Source organism: Octodon degus, unplaced genomic scaffold (genome assembly GCF_000260255.1).
Source record: "Octodon degus isolate 3935 unplaced genomic scaffold, OctDeg1.0 scaffold00069, whole genome shotgun sequence".
Taxonomy (NCBI): Eukaryota; Metazoa; Chordata; class Mammalia; order Rodentia; family Octodontidae; genus Octodon; species Octodon degus.
The window spans coordinates 1,499,551-1,514,245 of record NW_004524645.1 but is presented as its reverse complement, the minus strand read 5'-3'; the positions used below and the strand labels follow the sequence as shown (position 1 = coordinate 1,514,245).

The 14,695-nt window shown below is 45.8% G+C and overlaps 1 long non-coding RNA gene across 1 annotated transcript; it reads left to right on the top strand.

Annotated features, from left to right (window-relative positions):
- The first annotated feature begins 3,589 nt into the window (after positions 1 to 3,589).
- Positions 3,590 to 14,043, top strand: LOC111817750. Its single transcript, XR_002821878.1, has 3 exons — positions 3,590 to 3,604; positions 4,466 to 4,468; positions 13,919 to 14,043. It is a non-coding gene; the product is annotated as an uncharacterized LOC111817750 (long non-coding RNA).
- The last annotated feature ends 652 nt before the right edge of the window (positions 14,044 to 14,695 follow it).

Here is a 14,695-nt window from a genome sequence, read left to right as displayed (position 1 = left end):
GAAGAAGAAGAAGAAGAAGAAGAAGAAGAAGAAGAAGAAGAAGAAGAAGAAGAAGAGGAGGAGGAGGAAGAGGAGGAGGAGGAGGAGGAGGAGGAATGGGTTTGTGAGTACAATTTCTTTAGAGGAAGTAACAGTGTAAGTGTCACCATTCCTAATTGCCAGTGAGGAGAGGTCTGTGGGACTTTCACTGAGACACATGAGGTCTGTCCATTGCAGCTAGGAAGGCCAGGGAACTGGCATCTGACTCCTGTGAAGGAAGCCTGAGTGTTCTGTACAAGAAGGGAGACTGCTTCCTTAGAAGAAAATGTCCCTTTCTCTAAAGCTTCATGATTTCCAGGGACAATATATGGAGCTTTGATGGGAATATCCACTCACAGTTGTTTTATCAGTGATTTTTAATTTTTGTAAGCTGGTTTCTCTAATGTGTGCATGTCTAATAGGGATACCCTCAGAGTCAGTCTCTCAGATAGAGAGAGAAGAAGGAGCCAATTTGGCGAAGGGAGAATTCGACCTTCAATTCCTACCAGAGTCAACCTTGCCATACCTTTAGAAAACACTGGGGTGAAACAACTTATCATAACAGTGTACTTGGGCAAAATGTCAGTGATTGTATACCTCTGCATTGCCCATCAGCCATTAAGGTAGAGACAACTTTGAGAAAGATGTGACCTTGGATATGGAAGCCCTCAGCTGATTACTTGTGGCCCACCTAAGACTGTCTAATGACAACACTTCTTTCTTCTTTACAAAACTTCCTTCTTTGAAAAGGGCAAGGTGAGCCAAACAGCTCAGCAGATTAAAGCACCTGCAAGCAGGCACAGGGGCCAGGGGTTTGATTCCCTGGGCCTGCCCCATGCTGGCCCCTCCCCTGGGCAGGCTAAGACTGTGATTAAAACTGGGCATGGTGGTGTGGGCCTGTAATTCCAGCACCTGGGAAGCTGTAAACAGGAGAATCACTACAAGTCCGATCTAGTAGTGAGACCCTGAACACTCTGTAGACCCTTCCCTGAAAACACCAAAACAAAAAGAAAAAGAAAGAAAAGAAAAGAGAGCTGGGGAACACATCTCATTGTTCATCATACTAGGCAAGGGAACCTCAGTACCAGTACTCATGTGCACTGCTCAGCACAGATGAAGACAATGGTCATCATACTCCAGGAGAGCACCAGGACAATAGAAAGGCCTGGGGACAGTGAGTCAGGTGAAAGGCCATGTTGTATCACAGATATTACATCTTGAAAAGTCCAGAGGGATCTCCTAAGCACAAAGTGCCCTACCTCAAGTGGGCTACCATCCTGGAAAGTATAAATCTATCTCACTAAAGTGTGAGTTAAATTAAACTTTTTCTGAGCACTTGTAAGAGTCAGTGTAAGAAGAAAATGCATGATGCATTCTTTTTTACATATTTAGTACAGGGTCTACAGAGTCTCGCCACACAAGTGGGACTCATAATGATCCTCCTATTTTTGGCCTCCCAAGTGCTAGGATTATAGGTGCTCTCCATCACTCCTGTCCCAGGAGCTGCCTCAGTGTGTCCCTGGGGCGGGGCTGGCATGGCATACCAGGGATCAAACCCCAGCCGCTGAGCCTGCCTAAGCAGGTGTTATAGTCAGTTGAGCTGTCTATCCTGCCCTGCCTGATACATTCTTGCAAGTAATCTGAAGAGACTTTGGTAAAACATCTAGTTACAAAAGTGTGGAAAAAGAGGGTACGGTACCCTAGAGTAAAAATTTTGGACAGTGTTATTTTTCCACCAGTAAAGGTAGAGACAATAAGCTAACTTCCAGTACCCAGGACATTGAGACCTGAGTCAGGAGGATCATCTGATGAGGCTGGGATCTTCAGTCAACAATGGAGCCAGTCAAGATAACCTTGCAGCTAGGGAGCTGGAGCACTTTCGACTTCATACTCTCTCACCTCATTTCCTCTTATGTTCTCTGTTGGAGGGCCAGTTCATGCAGCCTATATACCTATCGGGAGCATAGACTAGGCTCGCAAGAAAAGTATGACAAGTGCTGACCAAATAGCTCAGTGGATTAAAGCACCTGCAAGCAGGTACTTTGGGTGGGGGTTCAATACCCTTGACTGCCATGCCAGCCCCCCCACCAGGGCTTGCTGAGATGACAATTGAGACTAGGCATGATGGTGCATGCCTGTAAACCCAGCTCTTGAGAGGCTGTAAACAGGTGGATCACTATGAGTCTGATATAGTAGTGAGACCCTGAATACTCTTGTTGACCCTTCCCTAAAATAAAAAAAAGCATGACAAGCCTTTTCTCCCTAATTGGACCCTGGATGGAATCCCAAACTAGTGACTAGTACACAGAATGGAGTGGGGAGGGGGGCTTTCCAAGCAATAGCCATAGGGAGTTAGACCACAGCCTGAGATGGCTGGGGAAGATGCAGAGAACGTTTTCAGGGGAGAGCTGAGACCACCTTGCTTCTCTGTACCACTATAAGGTCATAATATATCAGTGCAACTTCTTAACTTTCAAAATGGGACCTAGGATGAAGTGAAACTCTTGGGTCTATTTGGATCACAAAATGGGTAGGAAGAGGGTAGGTATGAACTATCTCTTGGAGTTCCCAGCTCTTGAGAGGCTGTAAACAGGTGGATCACTATGAGGCTGATCTAGTAGTGAGACCCTGAGTAATTTACTGATACTAGTAAATTAGTTAGTTTCTAATAAGTTAGTTTACTAATAAATAATTTCCCAGACTCGGGACACTGAGACATGGAAAGAAAAGGGGTATCATGTTTGGTTCCCCCTCCTTCGATATCAAAACTGATCTTCCCATCGTAGATCACACACTTGGGAACAGCTTTCCTTTCACTGAGACTTCTGAGTTGAGGTGAAAGGAATTCCTGGAATTTTGACCCTGGGCCTCAATTGTAGAACTTAGTCCTGGGATATTTGAGCCTTGGGAGGAAAAGTCACACCAGTGTTGAAGTTTCTGTGGTTTATTTTGTTGCAAGAGATGTATGCTTGATTCTCCTTTGAATGTGATTGCTCTTCAGTTGAGGGGAAGGGGAGAGAATAAGAACCATAGTAACCCTTTTGGTTATGTCAGAGGGAACCCTGTAACTATAAGCTATATGCATAATAATTCTTACTTGCAGGCCAGACATATCCATTCCTAGGAAAGGAAGCTGAGGCTGGTAATCAAAGATAAATTTTGGTTTTCTCTTTCTAGGTTCCTGGAGCTTTTGAGCATGGCCGAGCCAGTGGTCAAAATCCCTACCTGGAAGAGTGAATAGTGGGCTGGGGAGGAGAATCTCAATTTTGCAACATATTGAGCACTGGGAACTACAGGATTTCCTATACATCTTTAGATGTTCTTGTCTGCATTACAACACTCTCATTTTAGCCACATGTGGTCCATAAAGTTTTATTAAACTCTATTATCTAGTATTCACAGGGGCTTGGGGGAGTTGAGGGAGGGGCCTATGTCAACAGGAACAAATCTGTGAAAAGAGTTGCAGCCTTCTAGGGAAAGTTATGAGGTAGAAAACCCTGAGTTTCACAGCTAGAAGTAACCATAGGGCCACCAGGGTGGATATAAGGGAATAGTCAAGTTGTCTTTAGCACTCTCCATATCAGATGTGTGTGCATGAGAGAACATAAGATATAGGGTTGGGGATTTGACCATTTCTCTTTGGCTGTTAAGGGGAAGTGTCAAAACAACACAGCAAGAGTACTGGGGGCACCTGAATATTAGTTCTAAGGAGCGATAGAAACATTAATAGGATTGATTTGGAATCATGAAAACTCACATTCATCATTGTCTCTGATGTAACTTGCTACTTAGACTTAGACAAATTAAGCAATTTTTCCAGCTCATGTTTTATAATGCTTCCCCATAAGGTGGAGATATTTAACTCTGATTATTCTTTTTGATGGTCATATTTTCATATATTCAACAAGCAGGATATTGTTTAAGTGGACCCTAGCATCCTTTACAAATGACTCTATCTTTGCAATTTTCCTTGATTCCTATTTTCACATGCTGTCACAGGATCATAGAGTACCGTTCCTGTCAATTGCTCCACACCTTGAATTAGCTCTAAGGAACCCAGATACTGCAAAATGAGGGAATGGGACTACAGCCTCAAATCTATGAACTTGACTACTTGTTTCTATTGAAATGCCATGGTCCCTGGGCAGTTTTAGCTCATAGAGCCAGAAAGTATACACATTTAAAACTTATGAAGTCATAGGGGCCAGGGAGGTGGCTCAGTGGAATAAGCGCTTCCCTGGCAGGTGCAGAGCTCTGAGTTCAATCCCTGGTCCCGCAAAAAATAAATAAATAAATAAATAAATAAATAAATAAATAAAAAAACTTATGAAGTCATACTGTTATTGTTTGTGTATAGTTGTCCCCCCGAAGCCTCATGCAGTCTTAGTGCAACTTCTGGAATTTGTGATTGATTATTGTGGGTGTGGATGCTGCCCCTGCCATGGAGCAAGTAAGTTGCTTTACAGTGTAAGAAGGTAAGAGAATCTAGCTGCTTGAGCTGCTGCTATGCCTCCTTTTGCTCTCTTGCTCTTTGCCCCTGCCATGAATGGGTGCTCTCTGCCATGTGCTACTCTGCCTTGAAGCCAGCTGAGTCTGGACTGGAACCTCCAGCAACTGTGAGATAAATACACCTTTCCTTCCTTCATTTTGAGTGTTGGGTATTTGTCCCAGCAATGAAAGAAGAGAAATTGAGATAGAATTTGGTACCAGGAGTGAGGTAGTTTCTGTGGCTAAACCTGATCAGGTGGATTACAAGCTTTTGGGAATAGCTTATGGGAAGAGATAGGAATGGTTTGGAGATGTTGCCTACTTGCAACAAGCTGGAATGTCTTTGGCTGTTCTGTTTGGGAGATTCTGGTCAGAACTCCGAAGAACAGAAGTCTGATAGGAAGCCTGCCTGTAAAGACCAGGTAGGAGAGGTTTCTGTGAGGAAGGACTGCATTGGTTGCTGGACTCCAGATAATTTGTGTTTTGACTTGGCAAAATCTTTATCTGCATTTTGCTCTTGTCCAGAGACTTTGCCTGAGCCTAAGATTAAGCATGGTGGACTGATTAATCTGGCAAAAGATATGTCAAAGCAGCCAAATATTGGGGCAGTGGCATGCTTGCTGTTAAGGATTTTTAGGCAGATTTAATTTGAGAATCAAGCTCAAAGAGCCAAGTAGGACGGCTTAAAATGTTGTGAGTTTGGCCAGAAAGGAAGTGCAAGGAAAATTGTGGAATGCAAAGATAGAGGTGAGGAAATCTCCCTTCCTGGTAAGGAACAAGAGAGCAGAAAGGATTGCCTGAGGGCATCACAGGAGGTGGCAGGTCTCCACCCTTTGCATCCTCAGAATTAAAAAGGTCAGGGACTTTGCCTTGGGGAAAAAGCCACAGAGCTCCATCTTCCAGAATGGCAGCGTGACCACACCAGGGTCTAGAATGGTGCTAACGTGGAGAATTTATTCCTTGGAATCAGGGTCAGAGTGCTCGGCAATGCAGGAACTTGACCCCTACATCCAGGAGTGAAGGAAACTTGACTACTGATCTAGCTGGCAGCAGAGCTTGGCATCATCCACCTGACATTGGTTTTAGGCACTTGCAGAATGTAGGAGTTCTATGGCTAAGAAGGCTTCCATCTAAATTTCAGAAGAAGGCCTGGGAGGCCAGGCAGTGTGCCCCTGAGAGGGCAGTGTGTGGAGCTGTGAGTGAGAAGCCTATTCAGTGGAAACTCCAGAAATTTGGAAAAGCCAGGAATGTGGATCATCTAAGGGAAACTTCAAGGAGGGAGCAAAGCCAGCCCAAGAGAGAAGCCATGAGAGCTACAACCACCAGAAGTGCCACAGGGGCAGAGCCACATAGAACATACAATTTGCCATGGATTGCTTCAGATGTTCCACATGGAACTACGGGGATTTAATGTTTGCCCTGTTGGATATTGGACTTGTGTTCCTCTCAATGCTTGGTATCCTGTTGTGTGTACCTTGTGGAATGGTAATGTCTACCTTGTGCCATTGAATGTTGGAAGTGTTTAACTTTTCATTTGTATAGGGCCTCACAGCTAAGAGTTTGCCTTAGATCTTGGAGGAGACTTGGGACTTGGACTGTTCAGCAATGCTGAAACTGTTGGGTCCTCAGCAACTGTTAGAGATGGACTAAAATGGCTTTTGCATAAAGAGATGTCTTATAACCTGACCAAAGGGCTGCCATCCTGTTTTGCATGCGCTGTCTTAGTGAACCATGTCAACTGCTGTAAAATGTATGCCTATCTCACAGAGCTTCTGTTTCTGCAAGCCCCACCCCACTGTTAAATTCCAAGACCCCCTCCAGACCTATAACCATATCTAATCTCAACAGCTGCCATGTCTCCTTGAACTCCCCGAGTTGTACCCCACCTGCTTTGCAGTTTTAAGTTTTATAAAACCACCCCCCACCGCCCCACCCCCACGTGCATTAGGTGCTTTGTGCCGAGTGTCAGTGCTGGGTAACAACTAAAATAAAGCACATTTTAAACTTTTAAGCCTGCCTCATTTTTGAGTTACAACATTTGGGGGCTCATCCGGGATCCCCATGGGAATTTAACTTTCCCGTCCAACATCTCAAGGTGCCAACGAGGTAAGATAACGAGGGCTTTCATTGAATTTGGTGTGCACATTTGTTTCAGTGGCCAGACTTTGTGTTCCGGCACTGTGGAGAGGGCGCCCTCCAGTTTGGTTTTCCTTTAAGATTTTGTTTTGGGCATGTGCCCATTTGGTTTCTTGAGATGTATATGTCCATTTGGTTCCCCCCCCTCTCCCGGCCCTAATCCCCTTTTGGCTTTACTAGGTCATTCAACCGTATTGGAAGGAAGGGCCTTTGCGATTGTGCTTGTTTTGTGTTTTGTTTCCTGTCTCATTGTTTTTCCTCTGTTTTCAACCATGGGACAATCATCATGAGTGTCTATGTCCTTGACCCCCTTAACTGCAGTTCTTAATCATTTTAGTGACTTCAAGCAGTGAGCAAAGGGTTAAGGAGAGCCGGTCTTTCCAGGCAAACTGCGTACCTTTTGTGAACACGAATGGCCATCCTTAACTTCCTGGCTGCCACTAGGATATTTTTCATCTCTACAGCCAAAGCGGTCTGTCAGGCGGTTTTTGGACCCACGACTCACCCAGACCAGATTGTCCATATCCAGATTTGGCTTGACGTCCTCTACAATCCTCCGTCATGGCTAAAGAAGTTCCTGAGGGTCACCGGACAACAACCCCAGAACCCTCCTCTCCTTGCTCCTCTAAAATCCCCTAAACCCCCAGAAAAACCTCCAGTTCTCTCCTCCAACGAGGAGGACCTCCCTCCTTTCCTGGCTCCCCCTCCTACCGTCCTCTCCCTTTTACCCCCCCTCCTGACACTCAACCTCCCAGCCCCATGAGAACTCGGAGCCACCAGCAACCCGAGAGTCCAGTCTTCCCTGATACCACCCAGTCCGGGAACCTTCCCTCAGGCACTCTTCTTCCTTTACTCGAGGTTCTAAATCTTGGTAACCCACAACAACCCCTTTTTACTTTTATCCCCTTTACCTCCTCTGACCTCTACAATTGGAAGCACCAGAATCCTCCCTTTTCTAAGGATCCCCAAGGTTTGATTACCCTCATTGAAACTATCTGTTATACCCATTGTCCCACTTGGGACGACTGTCAACAACTTCTTCAGACCCTCTTCAGAGGAACGCGAACGCATTTGGGCGTTTGCACAAAAATCAGTCAAGGGACCGGACAGAGAACCGACTTCAGACCTCGTCTGTCTGGATCTTGTATTCCCCTTGTCCCGCCCAGAGTGGGACCCCAACATGGACCGAGGTAAGGAGGCTCTCAATTGTTATCACCAGGTCCTATTGGGCTCCCTTAAAGGAGCTGCTAGGAAGCCTACCAATTTGTCCAAAGTGTCTGAGGTTAGATAATTGGCCACAGAATCACCTGCGGGCTTCTTAGATTACAAGAGGCCTATCATATTTATACCCCAATAGATCCAGAGGCACCCGAGAATGCAAGGGCTATTAATATAGCCTTTGTCTCCCAGTCGGCCCCAGATGTAAAGCGCAAATTATAGAAACTTGAGGGATTTGAAGGAAGGCCCCTTAGTCAGTTAGTAGAGATTGCACAGAAGGTATTTGATAATCGTGAAGAACCCAAGGATCAAAAGCTGATCAAAGTATTAGAGGTGCTGGCTAATAAGGTTGTCGGATCTCGACCTCCTCTGGACAAGGATCAATGTGCTTACTGCAAGGAAAGGGGACATTGGTGCAAAGACTGTCCGAAGCTCAAACTAAAACTCCAGAAAGATGCCAAGACCTTTTTATGTCCCCCAGAGCCCCAGCTAACCCTAAATGTGGGGGGGGGGCCAATCCGTCAACTTCCTGGTAGACTCAGAGGCATCTCACTCCGAGCCTACTCAACCCCTGGGGGCCCCCACTGGGAGGTCCATGAGAGTTTTTGGAGCTACTGGATCAGCCAAAACCTACCAAAAATTACAAACTAATCACGGCCTGGTCAAAAAGCCATCCAATATGAGTTCTTTTGAGTACAGGAATGCCCTAATCCCCTCCTGGGTTGAGACCTCCTACACAAATTAAAGGTCCATCTCAGCTTTGGACAAGAACAACCAGGAGTCACCCTGGGGACAGGTGGCCCCTCCCAAATTAAGATTTTGGCAATCCACCCTGAAGGAAAAGGTTACCTTCTAGAGGAAGACCCTCAACTGCCCACAAAAAACTATTAACCTGATGGCAGCAAGAAATCCAGGGAGTATGCACAGAAAACAATCCGCCTGGACTGGCTTTAAATCAGGTACCCTTGGTGATCGAGCTTACTCCCCCAGCAACCCCCATTTGACTTAAACAGTATCCCATAAGCCTGGCTGCTCATCAAGGCACAGCAAAACACATCCAGAGACTCTGGAGCCAAGGGATATTGAGGCCATGTGTATCCCCCTGGAATACACCCCTGTTGCCTGTCCAAAAGCCTGGAACACGACTATTGACCAGTTCAAGACCTGAAAGAGGTAAATAAAAGGGTGGTCACTCTTTGTCCCACTGTACCTAACCCCTATACCTTGCTAAGCCTTTTGAGCCCAGAACAAACCTGGTACTCGGTGCTAGACTTCAAGAGGTAAATAAAAGGGTGGTCACTCTTCGTCCCACTGTACCTAACCCCTATACCTTGCTGAGCCTTTTGAACCCAGAACAAACCTGGTACTTGGTGCTAGACCTCAAGGATACATTTTTATCCTGCCCATCGCACCATAAGTCAACCCATCTTTGCTTTTGAGTGGCCTGACCCCGCATCTGGGGTATCAGAACAATTGACTTGGACTAGATTCCCACAAGGGTTTAAGAATGACCCCCACTTTCTTAGATGAGGCTCTGGCCTGTGATCTTCTAGAGTTTAGAGAACACCCTGATGTGACAATTTTGCAGTATGTTGATGATATCTTGCTGGCAGCTCACTAGTATGAATGTTATGTAACCACAACACGAGCTCTGCTACAGGCCCTAGAGAAGTTGGGCTACAAAGTGTCTGCTTAAAAAGGCCCAGCTATGCCAAAAGCTTGTGACTTATTTGGTTTATCAAATTCATGAAGGAAAGCGAACTCTCTCTCCATAGAGAATACGAGCCATCATGCAGATTCCTGCTCCAGTCAATAAAAGACAAGTATGGGAGTTTCTGGGAGCTGTGGGATATGCAGGCTGTGGATCATCAGTTTTGCAGAACTTGCATAGCCCCTCTATGATTCTTTATGGGGAGCAACCCAAGACCCTCTAGAATGGGGTGGGCCCCAAAATCAAGCGTTTCAACAGTTAAAGCAGGCCTTAACGAAAGCCCCCGCCTTAGCCTTGCCTAACCTAAGAAAACCATTCTCCCTTTATGTGGATGAGAAAAGAGGTATATCTAAGGGAGTTCTGAGCCAGTCCTTGGGAGCCTGGTAAAGACCCATTGCCTACCTCTCCAAGAGGGGCTTGATACAGTGGTGTCTAGATGGCCATTCTGTTTGCTGGTAATGGCAACAGTGGCCCTGCTGGTAAAAGAAGCCCAAAAACTGACTTTTGGTCAAAGACTTGTGGACATTTCCTCTCACTCATTGGAAACCTTGATCAAGGCACCAGCAGATAAATGGCTATCCAACTCCCGTGTGATGCATTATCAAGCTTTGCTTCTTGACCTGGCTACTATCAGCTTCAGAGAGACCACAGCCTTAAATCCAGCCACCTTCCTGCCAGATGATGACTCCTCATTGCCAATGCATAACTGCTCTGAGATGGTAAAACACTTCTCCAGACTCCGACCAGATTTAGTGGATGAATTGCTGCCAGGAGTCCTCTCATATTTCTCAGATGGAAGCAGTTTCATCCACCAAGGTAAGTGGGTTGTGGGAGCTGCGGTCACCACAGACACCCAGGTTCTTTGGAACCATGGATTAGAACCTGGAACCTCGGCCCAGTGAGCCGAACTCATCGCTCTCACAGAGGCCCTCAAATTATCTGAGGGAAAAGACATCAACATTTACATCGACAGCAGGTATGCATTTGCCACTGTTCATGTTCATGGTATCGTTTATCAGGAAAGAGGCTTATTAACCTCTGGAGGACAAAAGGTTAAAAATGCTCCCCAAACCCTAGATTTGTTGGCAGCCATTTGGCTTCCCAAAAAGCTGGCCATAATCCACTGCAAGGCCCATGAAGTTTGAAATGACCCTATTATATGGGACAAAAACTTGGCTGATGTGGCCACCCGAGAAGCAGCCCTAAAATCAGTGGGGACTAAACAGGCTTCTGTATAGCTGCTAAGACCTCCAACTTTGTCTGACCCTATTTACACTCAAAAAGACTTGCGTCTAGCTGCTCAACTCCAAGCAAGACAAAATATCCCCGGAGGCTGGTACCAACTACCCAACAAGTGGGTCTTAATTCCAGAAGCGCTAGGGCGTGAGCTTATCCAACAAGGTCACCAAGCCACCCACCTGGGCAGCACTAAGCTATCCGAACTGTTTCAGGAATGATTTTTCATCCCTCAGCTGTCCAAACTTACTCAACCTGTCAGTTTGAGGTGTCCTCAATGCCAATTAGTGAATCCTAAAAGGCATAAACCATTAGAGATCTCTCGATATCGAGGAACCATGCCAGGAGAACATTGGGAAATAGATTTTACAGAGATGGGAAACCTTGGACTCCAAGGACATAAATACCTTCTGGTCATGGTTGACTCCTTCCCCGGATAGGTTGAAGCTTTCCCGACCAAATTGGAATCAGCTCTAACTGTAGTCAAAAAGCTCCTCTATGAGATAATTCCCAGATTTGGCCTTCTATTATCTATGGGGTCTGACAATGGCCCAGCTTTCATAGCTCAAATTACTCAAAAGATGTTACAGGCTTTACAGGTTAATTGGAAACTTCACTGTGCCTACTAGCCTTAAAGTTCAGGACAGGTTTAAAGAATGAACCAAACTTTAAAAACTATAATAACCAAAATGGCCCTGGAAACTGGTGAAAACTGGGTGAGCCCCCTTCCTTTTGCCGTCCTGTGCATGCTCTGTACCCCCTACATTTCTGGAATCTCCCCCTTTGAAGCCCTTTATGGGAGACACCCTCCCCTTATACTTAAGATCTCTGAGGAAAAACTAGCAGATTGCTAACCAAGATCTTATTAATTCTCTTGAGGCTCTTCAACCAGTCTTGACATCCATCCACTGGCTGTTCCGCCAACACCATCCTCCACCAGATGCCCCCTCCAACGGGGATCAACTGGCAGCCGAGCCCGGATCTCAATTCCTCATTAAGAGACACCGTTGAGAGTCACTTGAACCTCATTGAGAAGGACCTTACACAGTGGTTCTCAGCACCCCAACCACCGTAAAGGTCACTGGAAAGACTGCCTGGATTCACCACTCCCACCTCAAGTTGGTACCAACGTCCAATCTCAACAAGCCTACAGATAAGTGGACTGTGGTTGCTTCTAAAGACCCCTTAAAACTAAAATTGATCAATTGTACCTAATCTCTTTCCTTTTGTGTACCCTTCCTTTTGCCCTCCCCAAGGGCCCTAGCCATAACCCCCAATATGGAACTTGGAAACTACTGACTACAATACTGGAGAAATCCTGGCCACTAGCACCACTGTACATGAGGTCATTACAGTAGACCTTTGTATGCTTCTTGGAGACCCCACTGACAAGATTCCTAGTGACCATCACAGATCTTTTGAGTGGTCCGACATCCCCACTAATCTGTCACCATGGTGTAGAACCTTAGACCAACAAAAAAAATTACAGTCAACCCCATGGTATATTTGCCCCCAGAAACAAAAGGAGCTACCCAAAGATAAATGGGCTGTGGGGCTTGGCACTTATTATCATACTTGGCATTGCTCCCAAAACCATGAAAGGGAATTCTTTTGCTATGTTTGGGGATGTGAGTCAATTAGTCCTTGGAAAGGAAGCAATAATGATCTACAGATCAAAGTAACAAGAAAGACCCCTAGCAATTGTGAGCTAAATAAATGCAATAAGATGACCTTTACTACCAAACACCCTACCCTACCCGACTGCAAGGGTGGCTTACACTATGGCATTAGGCTATATGTCTATGGTTATGACCCAGGCAATTCCTTTACCATTCAGTTTATCCCTGGACCCTCATGCACTGCTCCCATGGCTTGCCCTATAGGTCCCCAGGTACCCCTACAGTCCCCACCTAAACCTAAGTCAACCACTTCCCTTGTCACCCCCTCCTCTCCTACCATTCCCATTTCTCTGCATTCCCCAATTTTAGCCATCTTTTCCCCTTCCCCTGACCCCTTTCTTCTCAATATTAGCTTTCAATATCTCAACCTTAGTAACCCAGATCTAACAGATGACTGCTGCCTCTGTATCCCCTCTCGACCTCCTTTTATGCAGGAACTCCCGTGACTGCTAACACTCCCTCCCTCCTTAACTCCTCTGCTGATGACCCCACCTGCTGGTGGGGACACAAACCACTTCTCACCCTAGGAGACATACATGGACCTCCTGGAACTTGCTTGTACTCGGTTTCTTATCCCTTATTTTCCTCCCCTTACTCAATCTTTTGTAACAAGTCTTCTTCTATCCCGATTTCAAATCACTCTTACCCCACTAACCAACAAACATCACACAGCCGCTAATGGCACATGGTTCACATGCACTTCAGGCCTGACCCCATGTGCCTTGTACCATCTGTTCACCCAATAACCAGAGCTCTGCATTTTGGTCCATATTCTTCCCCAGGTGTATTGGTACTCCGGAGATAATGGACGCAGTCATATTTTACCTAACCTTAACCAAGGAGATTTCCTAAGGGTCAAAAGAGCCAACCCAGTACTCATACCCGTTCTTTTGCGTATTGGTATGGCAGGGTCTATAAGCCTAGGAGTGTCTAGTCTTGTGGTGGGAGATCTCAACTATAGGCACCTTAGTGCCCTTATTGACTGAGATTTGGCTACCTTGAGTGACTCAGTGTCTAAAATAGAAAAGTCTCTTAGCTTGCTGGCTGAAATGGCATTACAAAATAGGAGAGGAGACTTTCCTTTTTCTTAAAGAGGGGGGCCTCTGCCTTGCCTTGGGAGAAACATGCTGCCTCTATGCTAACCATTCAGGAGTCATCAAACAAAACATGTCAGAGTTAAAAAAAGAGGCTACGAGAAAGAGAACAAGCTAGACAGGCTGAACAAAACTGGTTCAAAAGATGGTTTTCTTTTTCGCCATAGCTAAGCACTCTAATAATGGCTGCAGCTGGCCCCTTGATGATTGTTCTCATATGTGTGACAATTGGGACCTGTATCCTCAATAGGTTAATCCAGTATATCAAAAATAGAGTACAGACAATAAAACTGGTGGTCATACGATCCCAAGGTTATGAACAAGCGCCCCTGACCAAGACCACTTTCCATGAGTCAAAGATTTGACTCACTACCTAAAATCAGTGGGGAATGTTATAACTTGACCAAAGCACCGCCATCCTGTTTTGTATGCGCCGTCTTAGTGAACCATGTCAACTGCTGTAAAATGTAAGCCTATCTCACAGAGCTTCTGTCTCTGCAAGCCCCACCCCACCCTTGAATTCCAAGAACCCCTCCAGACCTATAACCATATCTAATCTCAACAGCTGCCATGTCTCCTTGAACTCCCCGAGTTGTACCCCACCTGCTTTGCAGTTTTAAGCTTTATAAACGCCATGCTCCCTCGCCACCCTGCACACACTTAGGTGCTTTGTGCTGAGTGTTGCTGCTGGGTAACAGCTAAAATAAAGCGCTTTTTAAACTTCTGAGCCTGCCTCATTTTTGAGTTACAACAGGATGTACATGAGTCTTTGGGGGTCCAGGGGTGAAATGTTATGGCTTGTGACTAATTGTCCCCCCAAAGCTTCATGCAGTCTTGGGGCAGCTTCTGGAATTTGTGATTGATTATTCTGGCTGTGGATGCTGCACCTGCCCTGGGGCAGGTAATTTGCATTACAATGTGAGGAGGGAAGAGAAGCTAGCTGCTGGAGCGGCTGTTAGGCCTCCTTTTGCTCTCTTGCTTTTTGCCAACACCATGAACTGCTGCTCTCTGCCTTGTATCGCTCTGCCTTGGAGCCAGCCGAGTATGGATTGAACCCCTTCCCCCATAACTGTGAGCTAAATTAACCTTTCCTTCCTTTATTTTGAGTGTTGGGT